Source organism: Mus pahari, chromosome 10, assembly GCF_900095145.1.
Source record: "Mus pahari chromosome 10, PAHARI_EIJ_v1.1, whole genome shotgun sequence".
NCBI lineage: Eukaryota > Metazoa > Chordata > Mammalia > Rodentia > Muridae > Mus > Mus pahari.
Genome location: NC_034599.1, coordinates 18316060 through 18327806, shown reverse-complemented (window position 1 = coordinate 18327806; position 11747 = coordinate 18316060).

The following is an 11747-nucleotide window of genomic DNA, read 5'->3' as shown; positions in this document are numbered from 1 at the left end:
CCTTTCATGGGTATTTTGTTCCTTATTCTAAGGAGGAATGAAGTATCCACATGATGGTCATCCTTCTTGGTTTTCTTGTGCAAAAACATATTTCTTGACAAAGGTACTCAGTGCTATGAATTTTCCTCTTCGAACTGATCTTACTGTGTCCCATAATTTTGGGTATGCTATGCCTTCATTTTTGTTAAATTCTAGAAAGTCTTTAATTTATTTCTTCCCTGATCAAGTTATCATTGAGTAGAGCTTTATTCAGTTTCCATGAGTATACAGGCTTTCTGTCCTTTTTGTTGTTATTGATGACTAGCCATGACCTGACAGAATGCATGGGATTATTTCAACCTTCTTGTATCTGTTGAGGACTGTTTTGTGTGAATTTATATGGTCAATTTTGGAGAAGGTACTATGAGGTGCTAAGAAGAAGGTACATTCTTTTGTTTTAGGGTGAAATGTTCTGTAGCTATCTGTTAAATCCATTTGGTTCATAACTTCTGTTAGTTTCACTCTCTCTGTTTAGTTTCTGTTTCCATTGGTGAGAGTTAAAAATCTCCCACTATTATTGTGTGAGGATTAATATATGTTTTGAGCTTTAGTAATGTTTCTTTTATAAATGTGGGTGTCCTTGCATTTGGGGCATAGATGTTCAGAATTGAGAATTCATTTTGGTGGATTTCTCCTTTGATGACTTTTGGTTGAAAGTCTGTTTAATTGGATATTAGAATGGCTACTCCAGCTTGTTTCTTGTTTCTTGTTACTTGGAAATTTTTTCCCAGCCTTTTAGTTTGAGGTAGTGTCTGTCTTTATAGCTGAGGTGTGTTTCCTATATGCAACAAAATTCTGGGTTCTCTTTATGTATCCGGTCTGTAAGCCTATGTCTTTTTGTTGGCGAACTGAGTTCACTGATGTTGAGAGACGTTAAAGACCAATGATTGCTGGTTCCTGCTATTTTTATTTTTAGTGGTAGTATTATGTTTATGTGGTTCTCTTCTTTTGGGTTTATTATGAAATGATTGATTTCTGGTTTTTTCTTGAGTGTATTTTCCCTCCTTGTGTTGGAGTTTTCCTTGTATTATCCTCAGTATGGTTGGATTAGTGGATGGATATTGCTTAAATTTGGTTTTGTCATGGAATATTTTGGTTTCTCCATTTATGGTGATTGAGAGTTTTGCTGGGCACAGTAGTCTGGGCTGGCATTTGTGTTCTCTTAGGGTCTTCATGACATCTGTCCAAGATCTTCTGGCTTTTAGAGTCTCTGTTGAGAAAGAAGTCTGGTGTAATTCTGATAGGCTTGCCTTTATATGTTACTTGGCCTTTCCCTTGCAGATTTTAATATCCTTTCTTTTTTCTGTGTATTTAGTGTTTTGATTATTATGTGATGGGAGGAATTTCTTTTCTGTTCCAATCTATTTGGTATTTTGTAGGCTTCTGGTTCATTTATAGCCATCTTTCTTTAAGTTAGGGAAGTTTTCTTCTAAGATGTTTCTTGGCTCTTTGCATTGGGAATCTTCTCTCTCTTCTACTCCTATTATTCTTAGGTTTGGAAGTTTGGAAGTTTGGAATTTTCATTTTGTCTTGAATTTCCTGGATGTTTTTGGTTAGGTACTTTTTGCACTTTGTATTTTCTTTGACTGCTATATCAATATCTTCTATGACATCTTCTGTGCCTGAGAGTCTCTCTTCTATCTCTTGTATTTTGTTGGTGATGCTTACATTTGTAACTCCTGATCTCTTTCCCAGGTTTCTTATCTCCAGGGTTGTCTCCCTTTGTGATATATATATATATATATATATATATATATATATATATATATATTTATAATATATATATTTTATATATATATTATAAATATTTTATATATATATATAATATATATATATATATATATATATATATATCCGTTTATTAAGGAAGAAAGAATGCCATTTCTGAGAGTGGAGGCAGCTAGAGAGCTGAGGTGCAGAAGCCATAGACATCATTCAGGATCACTCACGTGGTGCCACATTCTCTGTCAGTCCAAGGAGCTTGAGGTTTTTCTCACACTTGCTCTCTCACACACAACCATGGTCAGGAGCATGATTTCTTTATTATTTATATTTCCATTTTTAGATCCTGGATGGTTTTGTTTAGTTCCTTCACCTATTTGATTGTATCTTCCTATATTTCTTTAAGAGATTTATAAATTTCCTCTTTAAGGGCTTCTACCTGCTTACCTGTGTTCTCCTGTGTTTCTTTAAGGGAATTATTTATGTCCTTAAGTCTATCATGAGATGGGATTTTTAGGTCAGAATCTTACTTTTCAGATGTGTTAGGGAATTCAGGGCCTGCTGTGTTAGGAGAACTGGGTTCTGATGGTGCCAAATAGCATTGGTTTCTGTTGCTTATGTTCTGTTCTTGCCTCTCACCATCTGGTTGTCCCAGATATTAACTGGTCTTGCTGTCTCTTGTCCCTCCTTTGTGCCTGGTTATGATGGATCTTGTTGAACCAGGCTGTCTCTGCAAGTGTGGTTATGGTGGAGATCTGGGAGTTGAGCTGTTTCTGGGTGTGAATGTTGTGGGTACAGGGGTTCTGGAGCTCCTGATCTACTCCAGTGTAGTTGTGGAGCAGAAGTATGATGTGTCTTCTGCAGGGTGGATAGGTCTTGCTTCTGATGGGCCCCATGGGTGTCCCAGTTAGGCTAGGTATTGTGACAGGGGTGAGGGAGGTTGTCTCACCTGTGAGTCTGATTGTGATGGAGCTCCTGGGAGTTAAGCTGTCTATGGGTGTAGGAGGGGTCTGGAGCTCTGGCTCTGCCCCGGCTGGAACTTCAACATTTTAAAACCATGAGTGTTATGGTTTGTATATACTCTGTCTAGGAAGTGGCACCATTAGAAGGTGTGGCCTTGTTGGAGTAGGTGTGTCATTATGGGTGTGGGCCTCAAGACCCTCAGTCTAGCTGTCTGGAAGTCAGTATCCTGCTAGCAGCCTTCAGATGAAGATGTAGAACTCTCAGCTCTTCCTGCACCATGCCTTCCTGAATGCTGCCACGTTCCCATCTTGATGATAATGGATTGAACCTCTGAACCTGTATGCTAGCCCCAATTAAATATTGTCCTTATAAGGGTTGCCTTGGTCTGTTCACAGCAGTAAAACCCTAAGATGTCTTACTTAAAAAAAACAAATAACAAAAAACAAAACAAAACAAAAACCCAAAAACCACTATATACTGTTTTTTAAAGTTTAAATTTTTATTAAATGAAATATCAATAAATTTTGGGTTGAATCATGAGTTTTGCTTAATGTCTTAAATTGCATTGTAATTATATGCCCATGCTTTCATTATTTATTCTTTGATAATTTCTTATATGTGTATAACAATTAGTCATTTTTACTTCCATTTCTCCTCATCTCTTTTTCTCTCCCACCTAAATTTTGTTACTACCAAAAAATACCCCTTACTTTGATGTTGAGTATGTTCAGGGGAGGAAGTTGGGGGAATGGAATCCATCTCCCTTTGAGTGTGGTTGCCTACAGATGCATCTTTGACCATAGCCCCTCAGGGAGAGTCACGGCCTCATGAACCTGGAGCTCCATGCATGTTAGAATGTTGACTGGCCCATTCCTGTGCAGGTAACCACAGCTGCAGTGAGTTCATGGCACAAACATCATGTCACGTTCAGAAGTCACTGTTTCTTAGTAATCTTCCCTACTCTATGGCTTTTGGATTCTTTCTGTGACATTCCCCAAGTCTTGGACATGGTGGTGCAGTTATCCTATTTAGAGCCATGCACTCAATAGCTGTTTATTCCCAGCACCTCCCAGCTGTAAATCTCTGCATCAACCATCACATACCATAAAAGACGCTTCTCTGATGAAGGCTGAGAATCGTGCCAATAAATGTGTATAAACATAAATATTTAGAAGGCAGTCTGACAATATATCAATTTAATAAAACAACATTAGTAGGTCTTCCCTTCTCCCAGGACCTGGGCATTTGACCAGGTTACAGTACTAGCAATGAATTCCCTTCAGAAGTGAGTCTCAAGTCCCATCATAAGGCTGTTGGTTATTCCCATAAAGCACCAGTAGACATATCTTGGTAGACTGGTTGTTATTTTAGTCCACCATGGTCCAGGAGCACCAGAGGCAGGACAAAGATGACATGCTAACCCTTCAAAATGGCTCAGGAGAGGGTGCACGTATGAGAACTGCTCATGTGAAGAGCTCATGGATTACAATAGACTCCAGGGCCAGGGAGAGGCTGAGAACATGCTTTGTCTCTGAGGCCGTGCTTCTGGGACACCTATCAGCAGAGAAGAAGGAGTGGCTTCTCCCCTTCTGTTATTGAATATGGTGCATTCTTGAGCAACATGGAGTCTTACAGCAAATTTTTTCAACCCCAACTTGAAGCACACAGTTTGTGAAGTTACATCGTAAGGAAGTCAAACCATTCATGTAGAGATGTGAGTCTATAGGAGAAGAGCCAGTGAGTCACCTGGGCAGCCCTTGTTCACCCAACCCAGGACCTCAGCTGAGATGTGGACACTCCAGACAAATGGTATCTAAGCAAACATAGTATTCAAGTGGCACCAAACCAGAAAGTCCATTTCCCTTTCACCTTGTTCTACTCCAGTTGGATTCTGTAAAATTTTTCTCAATGCAGAACAGAGATGTAATGCAGAAACTAAGCACATTTATCACCAATCTTGCTTATTGGGCAGCTAACTAGTGGCAGTGAGACATAGGTTTTGAATTCTGTCTCTGGGATCAAACAAGCATTTGCAAAGGAATCCCAAACCACCTGCCTCCTTTGCTATGGCAACGTAATAAGATGTCTATCGGACTTGTGAGGCCAGTGAAGCCTCCATCTCAGCAGCTCCACAGATCCACTCACTAGTGGAGAGGTACAGAGTCATTGCCAGGCACAAGGGTTCCCTGGGCATCCTGACTTAACAGTGAAGGGCAGCAAGGTGCAATTACAACTAAAGGAGACCGAGAGGAAGAACATACGGAGGGTTTTAAGGTGTTGAGGAGTGACACAGCTAAATACTGAGCAAATGCTGCCTAGGATATCAATACTCTTTCTAGCATGCTGTATTGATGATTATTATTTCGGATTATGCTGTCATCTGCATGGTGCTGAAGGACACTGGAAGGAGCTGGTCTTTAGGTTTTGACATTTTGTTGAATATACAAGTCTCATTTTAATTTTTAAAAACATGTGCATTAAAATACTCTTTATCTTAATTATTGAGTTTTTCAATGCTCTTCATGTATCTTGCTGCCAAGGCAAGTACCTCATATAATCCTGTTTGTGGTCCTTTATTAAATGTGTGCCAACCTCTGACTAGAATACAACTGTCTGTATGTATGTCTTCCCTCCTTTTTTTTTTTCATTATTTCTCCCTTCTTTCTTCTCTTCTTTATTTCTTCCTTTTAAAATATTTACATAGTCATTTTATCTGTACATGTGTGTGCATGTGCATATACATGACTGTATTTATGTCTACCACATGCTTGCAGGTGCCTGTGGAAGCCAAAAGAGAGGGCATCAGATCCCTTGGGCCTAGAGTTCCAGACAGCTAAGAGCTACTCCATAAGGGTCCTAGGAACCAAACTGAAGTCTTCTGTGATGATAGCAAATATTCTTAACCACTGAGCCGTCTCTCCAGCCCCAAGGACACTATTGCTTTCCTTGTGAGAAATTCCAATCACCAGCCACTAATAGTGAGTATAGAGGAAAGGCAAAGAGAACTGGATGACTAGTGTGTTCTTTGGTGTCAGTATAATAGTATGGTTGAGATACCGCCAGCTGCACCAAGAGAAGAGCAAAGGAGCCTCGCCTAACTGCTCTGCAGCCGTCAGCATGGACTTAGCCCTCACTAGGAAAAGCAACTGCCCCTGTGGACTGCATGAGCAAGAGCTTGTGTTAGCTTAAGCAGCCTTCAGCGTAGTCGAGTAGGATGCTACCAAACATGATAATGCCCAGTGTCTTCTGATGTGAGCAATTTTCCAGCCCTGCTAGCAGAACCTAACAACTCTATTACATTGGATTTCTGAGAGCTTCCACAGGCTCCTGAGGTAGCCGATAGCCTTTTGAGTCTTTTGCTGGAGTTTAATTATTGCTTTTGGATGGATGGGTGGTTGGACAGATGGATGATTAAGTGTAGGCACTTTAGACATAGACCCTGGGCACCGATCTAACCTTGTGTGACCTTCAGTCACCCTCAGAAGTCCAAGTTCCTCATCTGTCCATACCATGGAGGGAAGAATGATCACTATTTCACAGGGTTTACCAAAGGATAAAATGTTCCTGAAAGTGTCAATAAAGTGTAGGAACATCACTTAACAAAGGATTGTATTAGTTTAAATAACACTGAGAAAAATCTTGTATGGTCTGGAGGGTATTTTTGGAGAAAGAAAAACTCTTTGGAGCCAAAATAAAAACAGCAAGGAAGCCCATGAATGACTAAGGGAGGTGAGTGTCTGCTACTGTCTATGGAAAGCAGAAATCAAAACAAAATTCCCTGAAAATAGAAAAATAGAGCTTTCAAGTATTAAAAAAAAAAAAAAATCCCCAGCATCAGACCGCGACCATCATTCCTGCATAATGTGAGTATGTTTCAGATTAGAGACCCAGTTCACTCGGGGCACAGGCAAAATCCCCCAAAGCTGTCATTTTCTATTTTGAATGCTTTTCCAAATATGCAATATTCAAAATAAATGGTTAGATGCCACACACACAAGCAAAGGGAGCACTCGTGTTTTTAATAGCTTGTGAAATGCAGCCAGGGGTCTGCTGGTTGGGGTTGAAAGGAAGTAGTTCATAAACAGCTCCATCAAGCGTGACAGAGCTAGAGCTGAGTTTCACACAAAGAAAATTCTTCCACAACTCAAGTGCCTCAGCCCCTCAAACACATCTCACTGGTAGCAATGCCACAAGGATACCTTGTGGCTCTAGACTGGGAATTGAGAGGTGAGAGGTTTAAGAGTTATAAGAAATGTGAGATACATTTAATGCTCAACTTTTAATGGTTAGATAAAATCTTTCTGACAGTTTTATAAAGTTAGGAATTGAATGGAGGCTTACTTTGGAGGAGAATATTGTAATATTCAATTTTACATGGACCCAAATCAATCTGTACGAGAACAGATATATATATATCTTGTAAGAAGGGAAAGGGAGTAATTCTTTAGATTCCTTTTTCTCTTGTACTTAGAATTATCTCAAAGTGCTTATAAAGCCTCAAATAAGTTACTAGCGTTCCTAATGAAATTTAATGTATTATTCTCACCCAGGTAAAGAGATCAAACATTCTAAGATGTGTCTTCTAGTCTTAATCCAGTCAGCCACTGCCCATGAACAAAGCTAAGTCCTTCAGCTGCTCTTTGGCACAGTCTTCAACATGGATGCATGGGGCCTTCCATCCTCCTCATCTAGAAAGATTCAACCTGACTCCTTAGTGGCTGTGATTGTTCTCTGCTCAGAGTCACATGGGGTTGGTTACATTATCTCTACTACCTAATTCTATCCAGTTGGCTGCAGTCAATCAGTCCAATGGGACCTGAGGATTAATCAACATCATCAACTTGGCTGTCTTTAGAACTGCATAGGAAATTGGGGGAGCATTCCTCTGGGGTTTTCTGAGCATATTTCCAGAAAGGATTAAATGAGAGGAGACGGCCCACACTCAACATGCTTGGCAATACACTATGGCTGGTAGCCTAGATGTAGTAAAATAATAGATTAAAAAAATAATAAAGCTAGCTGAGTGCCAGCATTCTGCATTCCTCTTCCTCCTGTGCTTTGTGATAGGAAGAGCCGGCCTGTGCCACATCCTCCTGCCACCATGGCATTTTGTCCAAGTGGGTAGTGTCAAGATATTTGGACTGAACCAAAGCCATAAACTCAGATGATCCCTTCGTCATTTGTTTCTGGCAGTTACTTCAGTCACAGTGACACAGGAGTAACTAACATGTGACCCAGGCTGGAAAAAATAGCTTCCTGTAGAATTGAATCAAATATAAGAGGTTCATTTCCGGCCACTTGGTCAGGTAAACATTCTTCAAGAGAATACAAGCATCAGAGAGACAGAGGGGCAAAGATATGGGAGCTCTTAGCTCCAGTAGACAAGCCCTTCCCAAACGAAGTTCACATGCCTCCAAATCTTTGGAATCCACGATGCATCCCAGTCACAAAATCAATAAACCCCCCAGTTTGAAAGTAAGCAGCTTGGCTCAGGTTGGGTTTTTATAATTGCAGTCTACAGAGCTCTAACTAACATGTCCCTGTAATATAAAACCCCAAACTGAATTAGATCCTGCTGGTGAAACCTATCCCCCACCCCCACCCCGTTCTCACCACCACCACCATCACATTCTCTCTCTCTCTCTCTGCTTGCTAAGTAAATTAGATTTATAGATTGGGAGACTGAATGAACCCAGAGAGCATCTGATCCCATCTTTCAGCTTTCAAATGCAGAGCCAGAGACCTGAGGACCCCATTCAAAACCAACTTGTTTATGGTAGAAGATTCCGGGATGCTATCTGCTCTAGCCACAGCATCTTAGGCATGCATCCTAGAGGCTTTCTGTCTTTCTCTCTGCCTCCCTCTTCCTCTTTGAATAACCCTTGCTTCAGTGTCCTCTGAGAAAGTCCTGTGAAAAATAAGATCTAGGAATTTAAGAGGTCGGAACAAAAATACTAAGCTACAAGTCCAGATACCACAGAAAGATGGCACAGTGTGGCAGAAAACTATGGTTTGGACTCATTTGCCTGGGTTCAAATTCAGCTCTACCATTTAAGTGCTAAACCACCTTGGTGATTTGGCTAACTTACTCCTCTAAAGTACCTTATAAATCCTGTGCCTACTTTATGAAGTCAGAGCTTAGCAGACTACCATAGAATGTAGACTGGTACTTTGACTAAAAGGCATGAGAGAGAAGAGAATCATTCCTGTGACCCATCAGCCAACACCCTGTCTTAAGCCTGGAGTGGCCTGCAGGTGAAATCCCTTTTCAGTGCTCAAAAAATCATGCCAGGAACTGACCTAGCTGTGAGAGAAGAAAGGAGACTCATTGGAGATTAGGAAGAGCTTAAAAAGAGACATTCACAAATTGTTCTCCCAAATTGACAAGTGCCACAATGGGGTTTTTGGTACTTTTTGCATATTTTTCTTTCTAGAGTCCCATACCCAGGTGAACGGGATACCTATTCATACCCTGGGGCCAAATACTTTCCTTATGTATTCAGAACTGCACATTTATCTCATAGCATGGATATTTAGAGTATGTGAAAACCCCCTCTTTCATTTTTCCCATCCCTCGGGTTTTCATTTCTAGCACCAAACAAAAGATCCCAGGAACTCTTTCTCATTGACAGTGACAGAAAAGTAACACAGCCCAGCGGATATTTATTTAAGTGACCAGGCATTGATTTAAATGCTGGTGATGAATTTGTCACCCGTGCTCTAAGGACTGTTATTCTAGGTAATGTAATTGTCATGGATCATAACTATGGGACAAAGCGCAGCTTCAGCCACTCCGCCAGTTGCAAGAGGGCAGAATGTGAAGTGCTGTCTTCACTGTGGAGCTTCTCCGGAAGGAAGAAAGAAGACGACTGGCCTTTCTTGGTCTGGGATTAGACGCATGCTAACACACATTGGCACCTAGTGGGAACGTGGGTCTGTGAAGTCCCAGGACTATGCTGCTTCTTTGTGGCACTGAATGCTGTGTAGTTGTTGACATTTGATGGTACTACCGCATTTCTGGAATAGCTCTGCTTTCCATTCTTGCTCCCCTCGTCATCCCCGCTCTCTGGGTTCTACACGTGTCCTTTCCTCTGCCTGAAAGCCTTCCTTTTACTCATTTACTGTGCTTGGACTTGATGGATACGTGCTTTCCTTACTCAAGGTATAGCTTCCTGTTGCTAATCCCAATTCTGCCCGATCCTTCAAGAACAATTCAATTCTACCTCTCAAGGAGTCCCTAGGAAAGTTCCATGGCAGGTGAGGTCCCTGCTCAGTGCTCACGGACCCGTGCCAGGAATCCTTCCACTGTCAATGGTGGACCTGCATTCCAGCAAATGTCTGCTCCTGTGACTGCAGAAACCAAGGTTCATTTCTCTCTGCCTACTGGATGATCTGTATAGTTTATGGGATGATGATTGACTCAGTATATGTAATGAACAAAACACTATTATGGGATGGGGGAACAATAGAAAGGAAGACATTACTCTGCAAATAAGAATTCTCCAATGTTCGGCTGAGTGAATGTGCCCATTCCATTTACAGGGCAGAGCAATTACATCATAGAAAAACAAAAGGCCTCTCTGTTTTTGCAAAGCATTTGTTTTATATACAACTTAGAGTGACATGATATTCATCAGGAAAAAGCAAATCCAAGCACAGTGACATGTTTGCTACCTGTTAGGAAGGCGACCAGGAAAAAGGCAAGCGCTGCCAAAGATGAGCAGGAGTGTCCTAGCACCATTGCTGGGGTGCAGACTAGCACAGCATTCATGGAAATGGTAACAGGTTCCTCAAAACCTTAGGAGGCCCAGGGTCCTGCCACCCTGAGGAGCCCTAGGATTCCAAGGGCAGGTCTGTGCTCCCCTTGAACAGGTACCACCACCCCAAGGAATAGACATGAGCAAGCCCTGGGTTTTCAATCTGTTCCCCATGAAAAACTGCTTTCAATGACGCCTTTGTCACAAAATACCGGACTGAGCCGCAAGGCTAGAATATTTAGAACACAGGGCTTTGTTTATTATGTGCCATCCTAACATCATCACTCTTACTAGATTAATTCCCAGTGGGTGATTTGGTGGTGAGGAGGAGCTAGGAACGGCCCTCAAGCCCCTGCTTAGCACTGTCTTCCTTATTCAGGGTGTGGGACCCTGTTGCCAATGCTAACCTGTAACCTGAAGGTTAAAAATTCGGGCTCTGAGCATTTTGTGATCATTAAGTGAGCCTGTGCACATAGGGCAAATTCCCTGCAGGTGGTCAGTCAATGGCAGCTGTAGGTTAAAGAGGAATTTAAAACTACTTAGGGCCCCCTTCTCCTTTTAAGAGGTATTTCAAAAGCATCTATTCTAACACACATAGAGAGGGTTGGACTACTGAACTATGGACAACTACTGGACCACATGTTTGGAGGTTGCTGGTTCCTTACATTTACTAAATGTTTACATCTCATCAAGACCCCCAGACCCAGACTTGAGTCTAAGAGACTCCTGAAGACTTTTAATGAGGTAACAGGGAAGACGTAACAATCCCACATGGAGCTGTATTTCTCACAGTGTGCAGGAACCATCTCCACTCCACTAGGTCCCCAGAGTGGACCACATTAGTAACAGGATGGCCCATGAAGCAAAGGCAGGTTTGTGTAGCAGGGCTGGGGGACGCTAATGAAAGACAAGTCAGATCTTTTTTCTGTGGCTTCAGAGCATAGGAACCTATTCAAAGAAAATCCTGAGGATAGCAGGGGGTAGAGGAAGGGGGTGCCAGAACACCCTGACATGGGGTGCGGTTAGGGTCACACCACACTCTCCTCTCAACAAATACTTGTACTCCTCAGCTTTCACTGTCACGTCTGGGGCCTTTTGGTCCTGACCCTGTGAACAAGAAATATGATCTGTCTGACAAACCCTTTCTTTTTTTCTTTTTCTTTTTCTTTTTCTTTTTTTCTTTTTCTTTTTCTTTTTCTTTTTCTTTTTCTTTTTCTTTTTCTTTTTCTTTTTCTTTTTCTTTTTCTTTTTCTTTTTCTTTTTCTT